Raw genomic sequence first — 14895 nt, 5'->3', positions numbered from 1 at the left:
AGGGTGTCTGAAAATAGTAAAATTGAGCTTTGATCAGAATGTTGTCTTAGCTCCATTGTTTCTTCCGCCCCATCTAGATTCCTCTCTTTTCAGCGAACTGCCATTCTCAGTTGAACCGTTCGTGTTGTGGACTGCGGGCAGGCCGCAACAGAGATCTAGTTAGGGAACAGCAGAACAGCAAACTTAAAGCAAGGATCATGCCGTTGTGGAAATTGGTGAGAACTTTACTGTAGCCCAAGTCGAAAGGCTTGCGACTCTGGCAACGGCAATGACCCCCGGCGATTGGATGACCATAGTAAAAGCCGCATCTCCTAACATGGGAATATATTTAGAATGGAAAGCTTTGTGGCAAGACTCCTGCCAAGCACAGGCAAGGGCCAATGCCAATGTTGAAGGGAACAAAGGAACATGGACTTTTGAGTTGCTTACAGGTCAGGGACAACACGCTACTAACCAGACAAATTACCATTGGGGAGCGTATGCTCAGATCTCAGCTGCTGCAGTTAAGGCATGGAAGGCACTCTCTAAGAAGGGAGAGGCAAGTGGCATTTGACCAAGATTACCCAGGGCTCCCAGGAGTCATTCTCAGATTTTGTGGCTAGAATGACAGAAGCGGCAGGGAGAATTTTTGGGGACCCAGAGACAGCTATGCCTTTAATTGAACAGTTGATCTATGAACAGGCTACCCAGGAATTCAGGGCGGCTATTACACCTAGAAAGAGCAAGGGACTGCAGGACTGTTTGAAGGTTTGCCGTGAGCTTGGAGGGCCACTCACTAATGCCAGTTTAGCAGCTGCCATTCTACAAGGGCAAAAACGCCCTGACATGGCTGAGCTCAAACTCTGCTATAATTGTGGCAAACCGGGACACTTAAAAAAGGACTGTAGAGCCCTTGTCAAAAGGAGAGCGCCAGGACTGTGTACTAAGTGTGGGAAAATATATCAATGGGCTAGAGATTGTTGTACAGTCAGGGACATTCGAGGCAGGCCACTGCAGCCAGGATTCCCTCAAGCAGTAGATAATGAGACCATTCCAAAAAATCAGTACCGGGCCCTCAGGTCTCAGGGCCCAAAACCATATGGGACCTCGACAGGCAAAAGGTGGACCCCACAGTCCACAGGGCAACAGAAGGATAAGCTGGGTTGGACCTCCGTACCACCACTCGATTCATGCTGATGCCCCAAATGGGGGTGCAGCCTATTCCTACTGACTATAAAGGGCCTCTGCCATCCAGGAGTGTCGGCCTAATATTGGGCCGGGTCTCCCTTACCTTACAAGGTCTTATTGTTCACCTTGGAGTCGTAGATCAAGACTATGAAGGGGAACTTCAAGTTCTCTGTTCCTGTCTTCAGGGTGTCTTTTCTATTTCACAGGGGGATAGAATAACTCAGTTAATAATTTTGCCAAGCCTACATGGCTGTTTTCCTTCCTCTGGTGTCCCTTGAGCTACCAGAGGGATTGGTTCTACTGGAAATGATTCTGCTTACTTAGTAATGCCTCTTGACTCCAGGCCATTCTTAGAATTAGTTATAGAAGGAAAACAATTTAAAGGAATTTTAGACACAGGAGCAGATAAAAGTATCATTTCTTCCCAATGGTGGCCAAAAACTTGGCCCGTTACTCAGTCATCACGTTCTTTTCAAGTTTTAGGTTATCAGTCCTGTCCCACTATTAGCTCCCATTCTTTGAGCTGGACAGAGCCTGAAGGTCAAACAGGACGATTCACTCCCTATGTTTTACCACTCCCAGTAAATCTCTGGGGGAGAGACATCTTACAGGCACTAGGACTGAACTTGAATAATGAATACTCGCCACAAACTGTTCAAATGATGAAGAAAATGGGCTATAAAGAAGGAAGGGTATTAGGGAAAGGACAGCAGGGTAAACTTGAACCTATCCCTCAAAAAGTTAATAATGGAAGACAAGGTTTGGGTTTTTTCTAGGGGCCATTGAGGGCTCCATGCCCATACTATGGCTTACAGAGGAAGTTGTATGGGTTCCTCAATGGCCTCTCTCCTCTGAAAAGTTAGAAGCAGCCACAAAACTAATTTCTGAACAGCTACGCTTGGGTCATTTAGAGCCCTCTACCTCACCCTGGAATACACCTATTTTCGTAATTAAGAAAAAATCTGGCAAATGGAGCTTATCACATGATCTTAGAGCTACTAATGCACAAATGCGTCTATTTGGACCAGTTCAGCGAGGGCTACCATTGCTTTCTGCCTTACCCAAAAATTGAGAAATCATAATTATAGATACTAAAGATTGCTTTTTCTCTATACCTTTGTGCCCTCAAGATAGGCAAAGATTAGCATTTACCATCCCAGCCATTAATCATTAAGAGCTGGATCAGAGATACCAATGGAAGGTCCAACCTCAGGGGATGGCGAATAGTCCCACCATGTGTCAACTGTATGTGCAATTGGCACTTAGCCAGTTAGAGAGCATTTTCCATCAATACAGGTGATAATTTATATGGATGACATTCTGATTTGCCATAAAAATTCACACTTATTGCAAGATGCACACCCTATATTAATAAAAATGTTAGGGCAATGGGGATTGCTGTTGGCCACTGAAAAGGTGCAAGTTGCTCGAATGGGAGCCTTCCTAGGGTCACTCATTTATCCTGACAAAATTGTTCCTCAAAAATTAGAGATTCGCAAAGATCAACTACATACCTTGAATGATTTCCAAAAATTGCTAGGAGATATTAATTGGCTAAGACCATTTTTGAAAATTCCATCAGCAGAATTAAAGCCCTTATTTGACATATTAGAGGGAGATACCCGCATCTCCTCCCAGAGAGCACTTACCCCAGCTGCATGTCAAGCTTTACAGACGATAGAAAAAGCCTTACAAGATGCTCAATTAAAACGCATTGACAAGTCAAAGTCATTTGAATTGTGCATATTAAAAACTGCACAGTTACCAACAGCAGTCTTATGGCAAAATGGACACTTATTGTGGGTCCACCCTAATGCTTCCCCTGCAAAAATCATTGAGTGGTATCCTAATGCAGTTGCTCAACTTGCACTAAGGGGGATAAAAGCAGCCATTACTCTTTTTGGGAGAGAACCTCATATGCTAATTGTGCCTTATACTTCTGCTCAAATTCAAACCCTGGCAACAACAACTAACGATTGGGCAGTCTTGGTTGCCTCTTATTCAGGACAAATTGGTAATCATTATCCAAAACATCCAATTTTACAATTTGCCTTAAGCGAAGCCATAGTGTTTCCAGTAATAACAGCCAAACACCCATTTTCGGATGGGGTAGTAGTGTATACAGATGGATCCAAATCTGGCATAGGTGCATATGTAGTAAACGGCCAAGTAACATCTAAACAATATAATGAGACATCACCCCAGGTTGTAGAGTGTTTGGTAGTTCTAGAAGTCCTTGAAACTTTTCCAGGACTGCACAATATTGTATCTGATTCCTTATATGTGGTTAATGCTGTTAATACACTTGAAGTTGCTGGCTTAATTAGACCCTCTAGCAAGCTTGCTCAAATTTTTCAGCAAATTCAGTCAGCCTTGTTACATAGAAGACATCTTGTGTATATTACTAATGTCAGGGCTCATTCTGGCCTTCCTAACCCCATGTCTTATGGAAATGACTTGGCATACAAAGCCACTAGAATCGTGGCTGCTGCTCTGTCCTCTCAGGCAGAGGCTGCAAGGGAGTTTCATAAATGCTTCCATATGACGGCTGAAACATTACGCTGCTGTTTCACTTTAACCATGAAAGAAGCTCGTGACATTGTCACCCAATGTCAAAACTGTTGTCAATTTCTGCCTACTCCTCATGTAGGGGTAAACCCCCGAGGCATCAGACCATTACAGGTCTGGCAAATGGATGTCACTCACATTACCTCCTTTGGAAGAAATCAATATTTACATGTTTACATTGACACCTGCTCTGGTGTTATTTTTGCTATACCTTTAACAGGTGAGAAAGCCTCTCATGTTATACAGCACTGTTTAGAAGCGTGGAGTGCTTGGGGCAAGCCCACAATTCTTAAAACTGATAATGGGCCAGCATATACCTCTACTAAATTTCAGCAATTTTGTCATCAAATGGATGTCACTCACTTGACTGGCCTTCCTTATAATCCTTAAGGACAAGGCTTTGTGGAACATGCCCATCGTACACTCAAGTCTAATCTTATAAAACAAAAGCGGGGAGTTGATGAGACTCTGCCCTCAGTGCCAAGAGTAGCTGTATCTATGGCACTCTTTACACTTAATTTTTTGAATCTTGACAAGCAAGGCCGCTCTGCAGCTGATCGACATAGCTCAGACCCTGATAGACCAAAAGAAATGGTCAAATAGAAGGATGTCTTAACTGGTCTGTGGAAAGGCCTGGATCCTATTTTGATAAGATACAGGGAAGCTGTTTGTGTTTTTCCAACCAAGTGAAGACAACCCATTTTGGCTGCCGGAACGACTCACCCGCAAGATAGTAATCAAGGATGGTGTGGAAGATTCCGACCTCCCGAGGACTGCTCCTGATCCTGACAATGCTGCACTTGTCTCAGGTTCCTAGTATGAGGGGCGAACAGAGATGGGCCGTTCTCTCGACTTTCCCTAAACCAATGCCAGTTCGCTATGATGCTATAGTTTTTCCAAAATTCTTTACTACTAATAAAACATTAGATTTACCATATCTACCCTATGATCCCACCTGAGCACCATTAGGGGAAAAATGCTCTTTATTAGAACAGGGTTCTTTATGTTTTCAAATTAATGGACCAGGAAAATGTATCAACCTCACAGCCCGAGCTTTGGGGAGGTTTAATGAGCACCTAGGAGGTTGGGTGAGCACAACCCAAGATACTTCCAATGTAAGATATAACCTTTACAAATCGGACCTTCTGGCAGGAGGCAATTTGGATTAATGGTACATTTCTACCACCTAACTTTTCAGACAAAGAATGTCCCCACCAACCAAAAATAGCCCCTCATTGTAGCTTGGAAGATGAAGGGCTGATCCTGCCTTGATCTGATTGTCAATCCTCCATCACTCATTGGGCAGATCAGAGTAAAACCTTTTCCTTTTCTCCCAACATGATAGATGACCCAGAGAAGGAATTTGTTATGAAAAAGGGATTTTTCCTACAGGACTTTAGAATGCATCCCTTTCACAAGTGGGTGCTTTGTGGAGTCAATGGCAGTTGTACAGAACTCAGTCCTTTGATATTTATCCAGGGAGGAGCAGTTGGAAAGGCTTCTTTTACTGGCATCTCAAGATTTGCTCAGTATTGGGGAATACATGCTGCCTCCCAGGACTCTTATGGATATACTAATACCAGTGTAGAGATCACTGGGTTCAATAAAACTTTGGTAAACCAGATTAATTATCCATCTACCCCAGTCTGTGTTTACCCCCCTTTCTTGTTTATTCTTTCAAATAATTCATTTGAAGTCTGTTCCAATGTTCTTGTTGGATTTCTCAATGTTGAGATGTAACAAAGAACACCTGTGCCATGGTGGCACAGATCCCACGTTGGATCCCTGTTCCGGTGGAAACACCCTCCACCTTATCTCTGTTTCGACAAAAAAGAGATTTTGGCATTACTGCTGCTGTGATCATAGCAATTCCAGCCAGTGCAGCTGCTGCTACAGCTGCAGGTTACACTATGGCTAGTGCAGTTCAATCAGGCACAAAATTAAATCAGCTTTCAGAAGATCTGGCTGATGCCATCACTGTCCAAAATTCTGCTAGTACCAAGTTAAAGGGAGGGCTGATGATTGTGAATCAGCACCTTAACCTGGTGGAGGAACAGATAGGCGTTCTATACCAGATGGTCCAGTTGGGATGTGAAAGAAAACTGGAAGCTCTGTGTATTACCAGTGTCCAATATGAAAATCTTACTTATGCAGCTAATCTGTCTAGACAGCTTTCCTTGTATCTTGCAGGAAATTGGTCCAAGGGATTCGATGAGACTCTTGAGGCCCTGAGGGTGGCAGTTTTAAAGATCAACTCAACGTGAGTGGACCTGTCATTGACAGAGGGCCTCTCCTCCTGGATTTCATCTGCATTTTCTTTTTCTAAGAAATGGGTGGGGGTGGGTTTATTTGGTGTTGCCACCTGCTGTGGACTTGTGTTCATGCTCTGGTTGGTTTGCAAGCTCAGAACCCAATAAACACGTGACAATGTTGTGATAGCTCAAGCACTTGTTGCCATTGAGCAAGGGGCCTCCCCCGAAATCTGGTCATCTATTCTCAAAAATTAGTTGACATTCGTGGCTGGCCTCTTTTGTAGAGTTCGCCCTAGGTCATTTAGTATTTACTGTCACATACCACTGCGGTATTGAGGGACTGGCAACTTTCCTCATGCACAGATCAACCTAAGACACGGGGCTCGGTGGCAATAGGGTTACCCTATGACAGGAAAGGCTGTGATATAGGAGGAACGATGTAAGACAGGAGCCTCAGCAGATGGGCATAATTACACAGACCTAGTCCAGCCTCAATTTAATAAAATAAAAAGGGGGAGATGTGTAGAGCCTTGCCATGAGCAATCACCATTATAAGATTGTGCTGGCCTCCGCTGTGCCTAACTAGTAAACAAGCCTTGTACGCAGGGTTGAGAGTGAACTCACTCCTAATTACTGCCCATTCTCGGGGTGTAGTAATGGGGTGATGGGCGAGCAACCAATCAGGAGCTGCAACGCCACATCAGGTTATGAAACGTCATGCTGCGGGCTATATAAGCGACTCCATTTTCTGGGGTCGGGGTCTTCCTGAGAAGTAAGCAATAAAGCTTTGCCGCAGAAGATTCCAGTTGTCCTGAGTGTGCTGGCAGGGACTAAAAGCTCGGGATACACTAAGGTAATGGATATACAACTATGGTTCATTTGTATGAATATATGGTGAAAACATAATGATAAAGTTATTGCCTCAGAAAATTGGACATAGTACAACCAGAAGATCCAGCAATACCCCTCCTGGGCATATAACCAAAAGATGTTCCAACTGGTAATAAGTTCACATGTTCTACTATGTTCATAACAGCCTTATTTATAATAGCCAGAAGCTGGAAAGAACCCAGATGTTCCTCAACAGAGGAATGGATACAGAAAATGTTACATTTACACAATGGAGTACTACTCAGCTATTAAAAATAATGAATTTATGAAACTTTTGGACAGATGGATGTATCTGAAGGATATCATCCTGAGTGAGGTAACTCAATCACAAAAGAAGACATTGATAGGTATTCACTGATAAGTGGATATTAGCCCAGAAACTTTGAATACCCAAGATACAATTTGAAAAAAAAAACAATAAAATCAGGAAGAAGGAAGACCAACTTGTGGATACATCATTCCTCCTTAGAATAGCGAGCAAAATACTCATGGAAGGAGTTGCAGAGACAAACTTTGGAGCTAACACGAAAAGATGGACCATCCAAAGACTACCCCACCCGGGGATCCATCCCATAATCAGCCATCAAACCCAGAGATTATTGCATATGCCAGCAAGGTTTTGGACCCTGATATAGCTGTCTCCTGTGAGGCTATGCCAGTGCCTGGCAAATACAGACGTGGATGCTCACAGTCATCTATAGGATGGAAAACAGGGCCCCCAATGGAGGAGCTATAGGAAGTACCCAAGTAGCTGAAGGGGTCTGCAACCCTATAGGTGGAACAACAATATGAACTAACCAGTACCCCCAGAGCTTGTGTCTCTAGCTGCATATGTAGCAGAAGATGACCTAGTCAGCCATCATTGGGAAGAGAGGCTCCTTGGTCTTTATCCAGGTGTTATAGAGAATGATTATGAGGCAGTGATTAAAATTATGGTTGCTTCCCCTCATGGTATTATAACTGTACCTGCTAATCAAAGAATTTCTCAACTTGTCTTTGTTCCTTTACATCAGCTATCATCCAGATTTGTTAAGAATAAAATAGGACAAAGTAGCTTTGTTTCCTCTGATGTGTATTGGGTTCAATCTATTACTAATCTGAGACCTAACCTTAAATTTGATAATTGAAGGAAAAAGCTTTGAAGGATTAATAGATACTGGAGCTGATGTAACAATTATTAGAGGACAAGATTGACCTTCAACTTGGCCTTTGTCTGATACACTTATTCACCTTCAAGGAATTGGTTATGCCAGTAACCCAAAACAAAGCTCTAAATTGCTAACCTGGAGAGATGATTAGGGCAATTCAGAACAAATTCAGCCATATGTTATGTCAAATTTGCCTGTTACCCTATGGGGAAGAGATCTCTTGTCACAGGTGGGCATTATAATATGCAGTCCGAATGAGGCAGTGACTAAGCAGATGCTAAGACAAGGATTTTTGCCAGTTCAGGGGCTAGGAAAGGAAGGACAAAGTATTAAGACTATTGAAAGTCCTAAACCTCACTCTAACACAAGAGGCTTAGGGTATTTTCAGTAATGGCCACTATCTTGCCTGCATCCCATGCTGACAAAATTCAATGACTTAATGATATTTCGGTGTGGGATGATCAGTGGTCCTTACCTAAAGAGAAAATAGAAGCCACCTCTTCGATAGTGTAGGAGCAATTAGAGGCAGGACATTTAGTAGAATCTCAGTCTCCTTGGAATACTCCAATATTTGTTATCACGAAAAAATTGGGTAAATGGAGATTGTTACAAGATCTAAGAAAGATTAATGAAACCATGGTACCTATTGAAGCTTTACAACCTGGGCTTCTGTCTCCAGTAGCCATTCCTAAAGGATATTATAAAATTGTGTTAGATTTGTAAGATTGTTTCTTTACTATTGCTTTACATCCTGAGGATTGTGAAATATTTTCTTTCTGTATTCATGCTATTAATTTTTAAGAACCTATGAAGAGATATCAATGTACAGTTCTTCTACAGGTCATGGCTAATAGTCCTACCTTATGGCAAAAGTTTGTGGCACAAGCCATTCAGCCTGTGAGACAACAATGGCCTATGATCTACATCATTCATTATACAGATGATGTCTTAATGGCGGGAAAAGACCCCCAGGACTTGCTTTTATGTTATAGAGATTTACAACAGGCATTAGCTGATACAGGACTACAGATAGCTCCAGAGAAGGTACAGACTCAAGATTCTTATAATTATTTGAGTTTTAGACTTACAGATCAAGCTGTTTTTCCCCAGAAGATAGTTATTCACAGGGACAGCTTAAAAACTTTAAATGATTTTCAAAAATTGTTAGGTGATATTAATTGGCTTCACCCCTATTTAAAGCTTATTACAGGAGAATCAAACCTTTATTTGATATTCTTAAAGGGAGTTCTGACCCTACCTCTCCTAGATCTTTAACCTCAGAAGGATTGCTGGCCTTACAACAAGTGGAAAGAGCTGTTGAAGAACAATTTGTTACTTATGTAGATTACTCTTTGCCTTTACATCTGTTAATTTTTAATATGATTCACATGTCTACAGGATTGTTGTGACAAAGGTATCCTCTAATGTGGATACATTTAAGGATATCTCCTAAACGTACTATCCTGTCATATTATGAAGCACTAGCTCAGATGATCATCCTTTGTAGAAAGGAGGCACTAACTTATTTTGGGAAAGAGCCAGATATCATTGTTCAGCCTTATTGTGTAGATCAAGATACTTGGCTGAAGCAGCACAGTGCAGATTGGCTGTTTGCTCAAATAGGATTTATAGGAACTATAGATAATCATTATCTTCAAGATAGGCTGATAAAATTTTTAAATGTACATGAGGTGATATTTTCTAATATGACCTCTTTACAGCCTTTGTGTAATGCTCTTTTGATTTTTACTGATGGATCCTCTAAAGGACAAGCTGGATATCTTATGAATAATCAACAGGTAGTCATAGAGACTCCTGGCCTCTCAGCTCAGTTAGTAGAGCTGACAGCAGTATTGAATGTTTTTCAGTCTGTAAAGGTGCATTTATATATATTTACTGATAGTTTGTATGTTGCACAATCAGTTCCCTTATTGGAGACTTGTGGTGCATTTAACTTTAATATGCCAGCAGGATCTCTGTTTTTACAGTTGCAAAACAGCATTCTTGCTCAAAAACATCCATTTTATATTGGTCATATACGAGCTCATTCTGGTCTTCCTGGACCTTTAGCTGCAGGTAATGATTACGTTGACAGAGCTCTAATAGGAGAGGCCTTAATTTCAGATCCTGTTGCATTGGCTAGATGTGATTATGATACATTTCATCTCTCTAGCCATATATTAAGGCTCAGACAAAAAAATCACTAAAGAGCAGGCAAGAATGATTGTAAAACAATGCTCTAAATGTATTACATTATCTCCAGTCCCACATTTAGGAGTTAATCCACGAGGTCTTATGCCCAATCATATTTGGCAAATGGATGTAACTCATTATGCAGAATTTGGAAAATTAAAATATATACATGTTTGTATTGACATGTGTTCGTGATTTCTTTTTGATTCTCTACATACGGGAGAGGCCTCTAGAAATGTAATTGAGCATTGTTTACAAGCCTTTAATGCTATGAGATTGCCTAAAGTCATTAAGACAGATAATGGGCCATCCTATACTGGCAAAAATTTTATTTCATTTTGTAATGAATTTGGTATCAGACATAAAACTGGAATTCCTTATAACCCCATGGGACAAGGAATTGTTGAACATGCTCATCAAACTCTGAAAAAATGGCTTTTAAAAACAAAACAGGAGACATCCGGCACCCTCCCAGCCAGAGGACAGTGATCAGCCCTGCAAGGAATGCCATCTTGGCTCCGGGACTCCGCCGAACTTAGTCTGCAGAGGTGAGAGTGAGGACCACAGAGGCAGACAGCTTCTGGGACAGGCGGGAGCCACAAAGTCGCTGAGGCAGCACCCTTTTGGGGCTGCAGACATCCAGAACCCTCCCAGCCGGAGGACAGTGATCTGCCCTGCAGGGAGCGCCATCTTGGCTCCGGGGCTCCACCGAACTTAGTCTGCAGAGGTGAGAGTGAGGACCACAGAGGCAGACAGCTTCTGGGACAGGCGGGAGCTACAGAGCAACTGAGGCAGCACCCTTTTGGGGCTGCAGACATCCGGCACCCTCCCAGCTGGAAGACTGTATTCTGCCCTGCACAGGAGCCCTCTGCCTCAGGAGCAGGGAGAACATCTTGGATCCAGGACTCCTCTGAACTTAGGAACGTAGTCTGCACAGCTGAGAGTATGCACCACAGAAGCTGACAGCTTCTGTGACCTGCCAAAGGAACACAGTATCTGGGAAAGGTCCTGTTTTCGGCCTTCTTCTTCGGCCAGGAGAAGGTCCAAACACCAGATATCTGTACACCTTCCCTTTAAGAGGAAAGCTTGTCAGCAGGGAGTGCTCTAACCACTGAAACTCAGAGGAGAGAGCCTGTCTCCCAGGTCTGCTGACAGGCGATACTCAGAATCACCAGAAGAACAACCTCTGAACAGAGACAACTATAACAACTCCAGAGATTACCAGATGGCGAAAGGTAAACGTAAGAATCTTACTAACAGAAACCAAGACCACTCACCATCATCAGGACCCAGCACTCCCACTTCGCCCAGTCTAGGGCACCCCAACACACCTGAAAAGCTAGACCTGGATTTAAAAGCATATCTCATGATGATGATAGAGGACATGAAGAAGGACTTTAAAGAACTACAGGAGAACATGGCTAAAGAGTTACAAGTCCTTAAAGAAAAACAGGAAAACACAACCAAACTGGTAGAAGTCCTTAAAGAGAAACAGGAAAACACATCCAATCAGATGATGGAAATGAACAAAACCATACTAGACCTAAAAAGGGAAGTAGACACAATAAAGAAAACCCAAAATGAGGCAACACTGGAGATAGAAACCCTAGGAAAGAAATCTGGGACCATAGATGCGAGCATCAGCAACAGAATACAAGAGATGGAAGAGAGAATCTCAGGTGCAGAAGATTGCATAGAGAACATCGGCACAACAATCAAGGAAAATGGAAAATGCAAAAAGATCCTAACTCAAAACATCCAGGAAATACAGGACAAAATGAGAAGACCAAACCTACGGATAATAGGAGTGGATGAGAATGAAGATTTTCAACACAAAGGACCAGTAAACATCTTCAACAAAATTATAGAAGAAAATTTCCCAAATCTAAAGAAAGAGATGCCCATGAACATACAAGAAGCCTACAGAACTCCAAATAGGCTGGACCAGAAAAGAAATACCTCCCGACACATAATAATCAGAACAACAAATGCACTAAATAAAGATAGAATACTAAAAGCAGTAAGAGAAAAAGGCCAAGTAACATATAAAGGCAAGCCTATCAGAATTACACCAGATTTCTCACCAGAGACTATGAAAGCCAGAAGATCCTGGACGGATGTTATACAGACACTAAAAGAACACAAATTCCAGCCCAGGCTACTATACCCAGCCAAAATCTCAATTAACATAGATGGAGAAACCAAAGTATTCCACGACAAAACCAAATTCACACATTATCTCTCCACGAATCCAGCCCTTCCAAGGATAATAACAGGAAAAAACCAATACAAGGACGGGAACCATGCCCTAGAAACAACAAGAAGGTAATCCCTCAACAAACCTAAAAGAAGACAGCCACAAGAACAGAATGCCAACTTTAACAACAAAAATAACAGGAAACAACAATTACTTTTCCTTAATATCTCTTAATATCAATGGTCTCAACTCCCCGATAAAAAGACATAGACTAACAAACTGGCTACACAAACAAGACCCAACATTTTGCTGCTTACAGGAAACTCATCTCAGAGAAAAAGATAGACACTACCTCAGAATGAAAGGCTGGAAAATAATTTTCCAAGCAAATGGTATGAAGAAACAAGCTGGAGAAGCCATTCTAATATCTGATAAGATTGACTTCCAACCCAAAGTCATCAAAAAAGACAGGGAGGGGCACTTCATACTCATCAAAGGTAAAATCCTCCAAGAGGAACTATCAATCCTGAATATCTATGCTCCAAATACAAAGGCAGCCTCATTCATTAACGAAACTTTAGTAAATCTCAAAGCACACATTGCACCTCATACAATAATAGTGGGAGACTTCAACACACCACTTTCACCAATGGACAGATCATGGAAACAGAAACTAAACAGGGACACAGTGAAACTAACAGAAGTTATGGATCAAATGGATCTGGCAGATATCTACAGAACATTTTACCCTAAAACAAAAGGATATACCTTCTTCTCAGCACCTCATGGTACCTTCTCCAAAATTGACCACGTAATTGGGCACAAAACAGGACTCAACAGATACAAAAATATTGAAATTGTCCCATGCATCCTATCAGATCACCATGGACTAAGGCTGATCTTCAATAACAAAATAAATAATAGAAAGCCAACATTCACGTGGAAACTGAACAACACTCTTCTCAATGATACCTTGGTCAAGGAAGGAATAAAGAAAGAAATCAAGGACTTTTTAGAGTTCAATGAAAATGAAGCCACAACATACCCAAACTTATGGGACGCAATGAAAGCATTTCTAAGAGGAAAACGCATAGCTCTGAGTGCCTCCAAAAAGAAACTAGAGAGAGCACACATTAGCAGCTTGACAACACATCTAAAAGCACTAGAACAAAAGGAAGCAAATTCACCCAAAAAGAGTAGACGGCAGGAAATAATCAAACTCAGGGGCGAAATCAATCAAGTGGAAACAAGAAGAACTATTCAAAGAATCAACAATCAAGGAGCTGGTTCTTTGAGAAAAATCAACAAGATAGATAAACCCTTAGCCAGACTCACTAGAGGGCACAGGGAAAGCATTCTAATTAACAAAATCAGAAATGAAAAAGGAGATATAACAACAGATCCTGAAGACATCCAAAACACCATCAGATCCTTCTACCAAAGGCTATACTCAACAAAACAGGAGAACCTGGATGAAATGGAGAAGTTCCTAGACAGGTACCAGATACCAAAGTTGAACCAAGATCAGGTTAATGATCTAAACAGCCCTATATCCCCCAAAGAAATAGAAGCAGTCATTAATAGTCTCCCAACCAAAAAAAGTCCAGGACCAGATGGGTTTAGTGCAGAGTTCTATCAGACCTTCAAAGAAGATCTAATCCCAGTTCTTCACAAACTATTCCACAAAATAGAAACAGAAGGTACTCTACCCAACTCATTCTATGAAGCCACAATTACTCTGATGCCCAAACCACAAAAAGACCCAACAAAGATAGAAAACTTCAGACCAATATCCCTTATGAATATTGATGCAAAAATCCTCAATAAAGTTCTTGCTAACCGAATCCAAGAACACATCAAAACAATCATCCATCCTGACAAAGTAGGTTTCATCCCAGGGATGCAGGGATGGTTCAATATACGGAAATCCATCAATGCAATCCAGTATATAAACAAAATCAAAGACAAAAACCACATGGTCATCTCATTAGTTGCGGAAAAAGCATTTGACAAGATCCAACACCCATTCATGATAAAAGTCTTGGAAAGATCAGGAATTCAAGGCCCATACCTAAACATGATAAAAGCAATCTACAGCAAACCAGTAGCCAACATCAAAGTAAATGGTGAGAAGCTTGAAGCAATCCCTCTAAAATCAGGGACTAGACAAGGCTGTCCACTTTCTCCATACCTATTCAACATAGTACTTGAAGTCCTAGCCAGAGCAATTCGACAACAAAAGGAGATCAAAGGGATACAAATTTGAAAAGATGAAGTCAAAATATCACTTTTTGCAGATGATATGATAGTATATATAAGTGACCCTAAAAATTCCACCAGAGAACTCCTAAGCCTGATAAACAGCTTCGGTGAAGTAGCTGGATATAAAATTAACTCAAACAAATCAATGGCCTTTCTCTACACAAAGAATAAACAGGCTGAGAAAGTAATTAGGGAAACAACACCCTTCTCAATAGTC

Source organism: Mus caroli, unplaced genomic scaffold, assembly GCF_978045245.1.
Source record: "Mus caroli unplaced genomic scaffold, Mus_caroli_1 scaffold_5, whole genome shotgun sequence".
In the NCBI taxonomy this organism is placed as follows: Eukaryota; Metazoa; Chordata; class Mammalia; order Rodentia; family Muridae; genus Mus; species Mus caroli.
The sequence above is the reverse complement of the archived record's forward strand: the minus strand, read 5'-3'. Positions refer to the sequence as shown.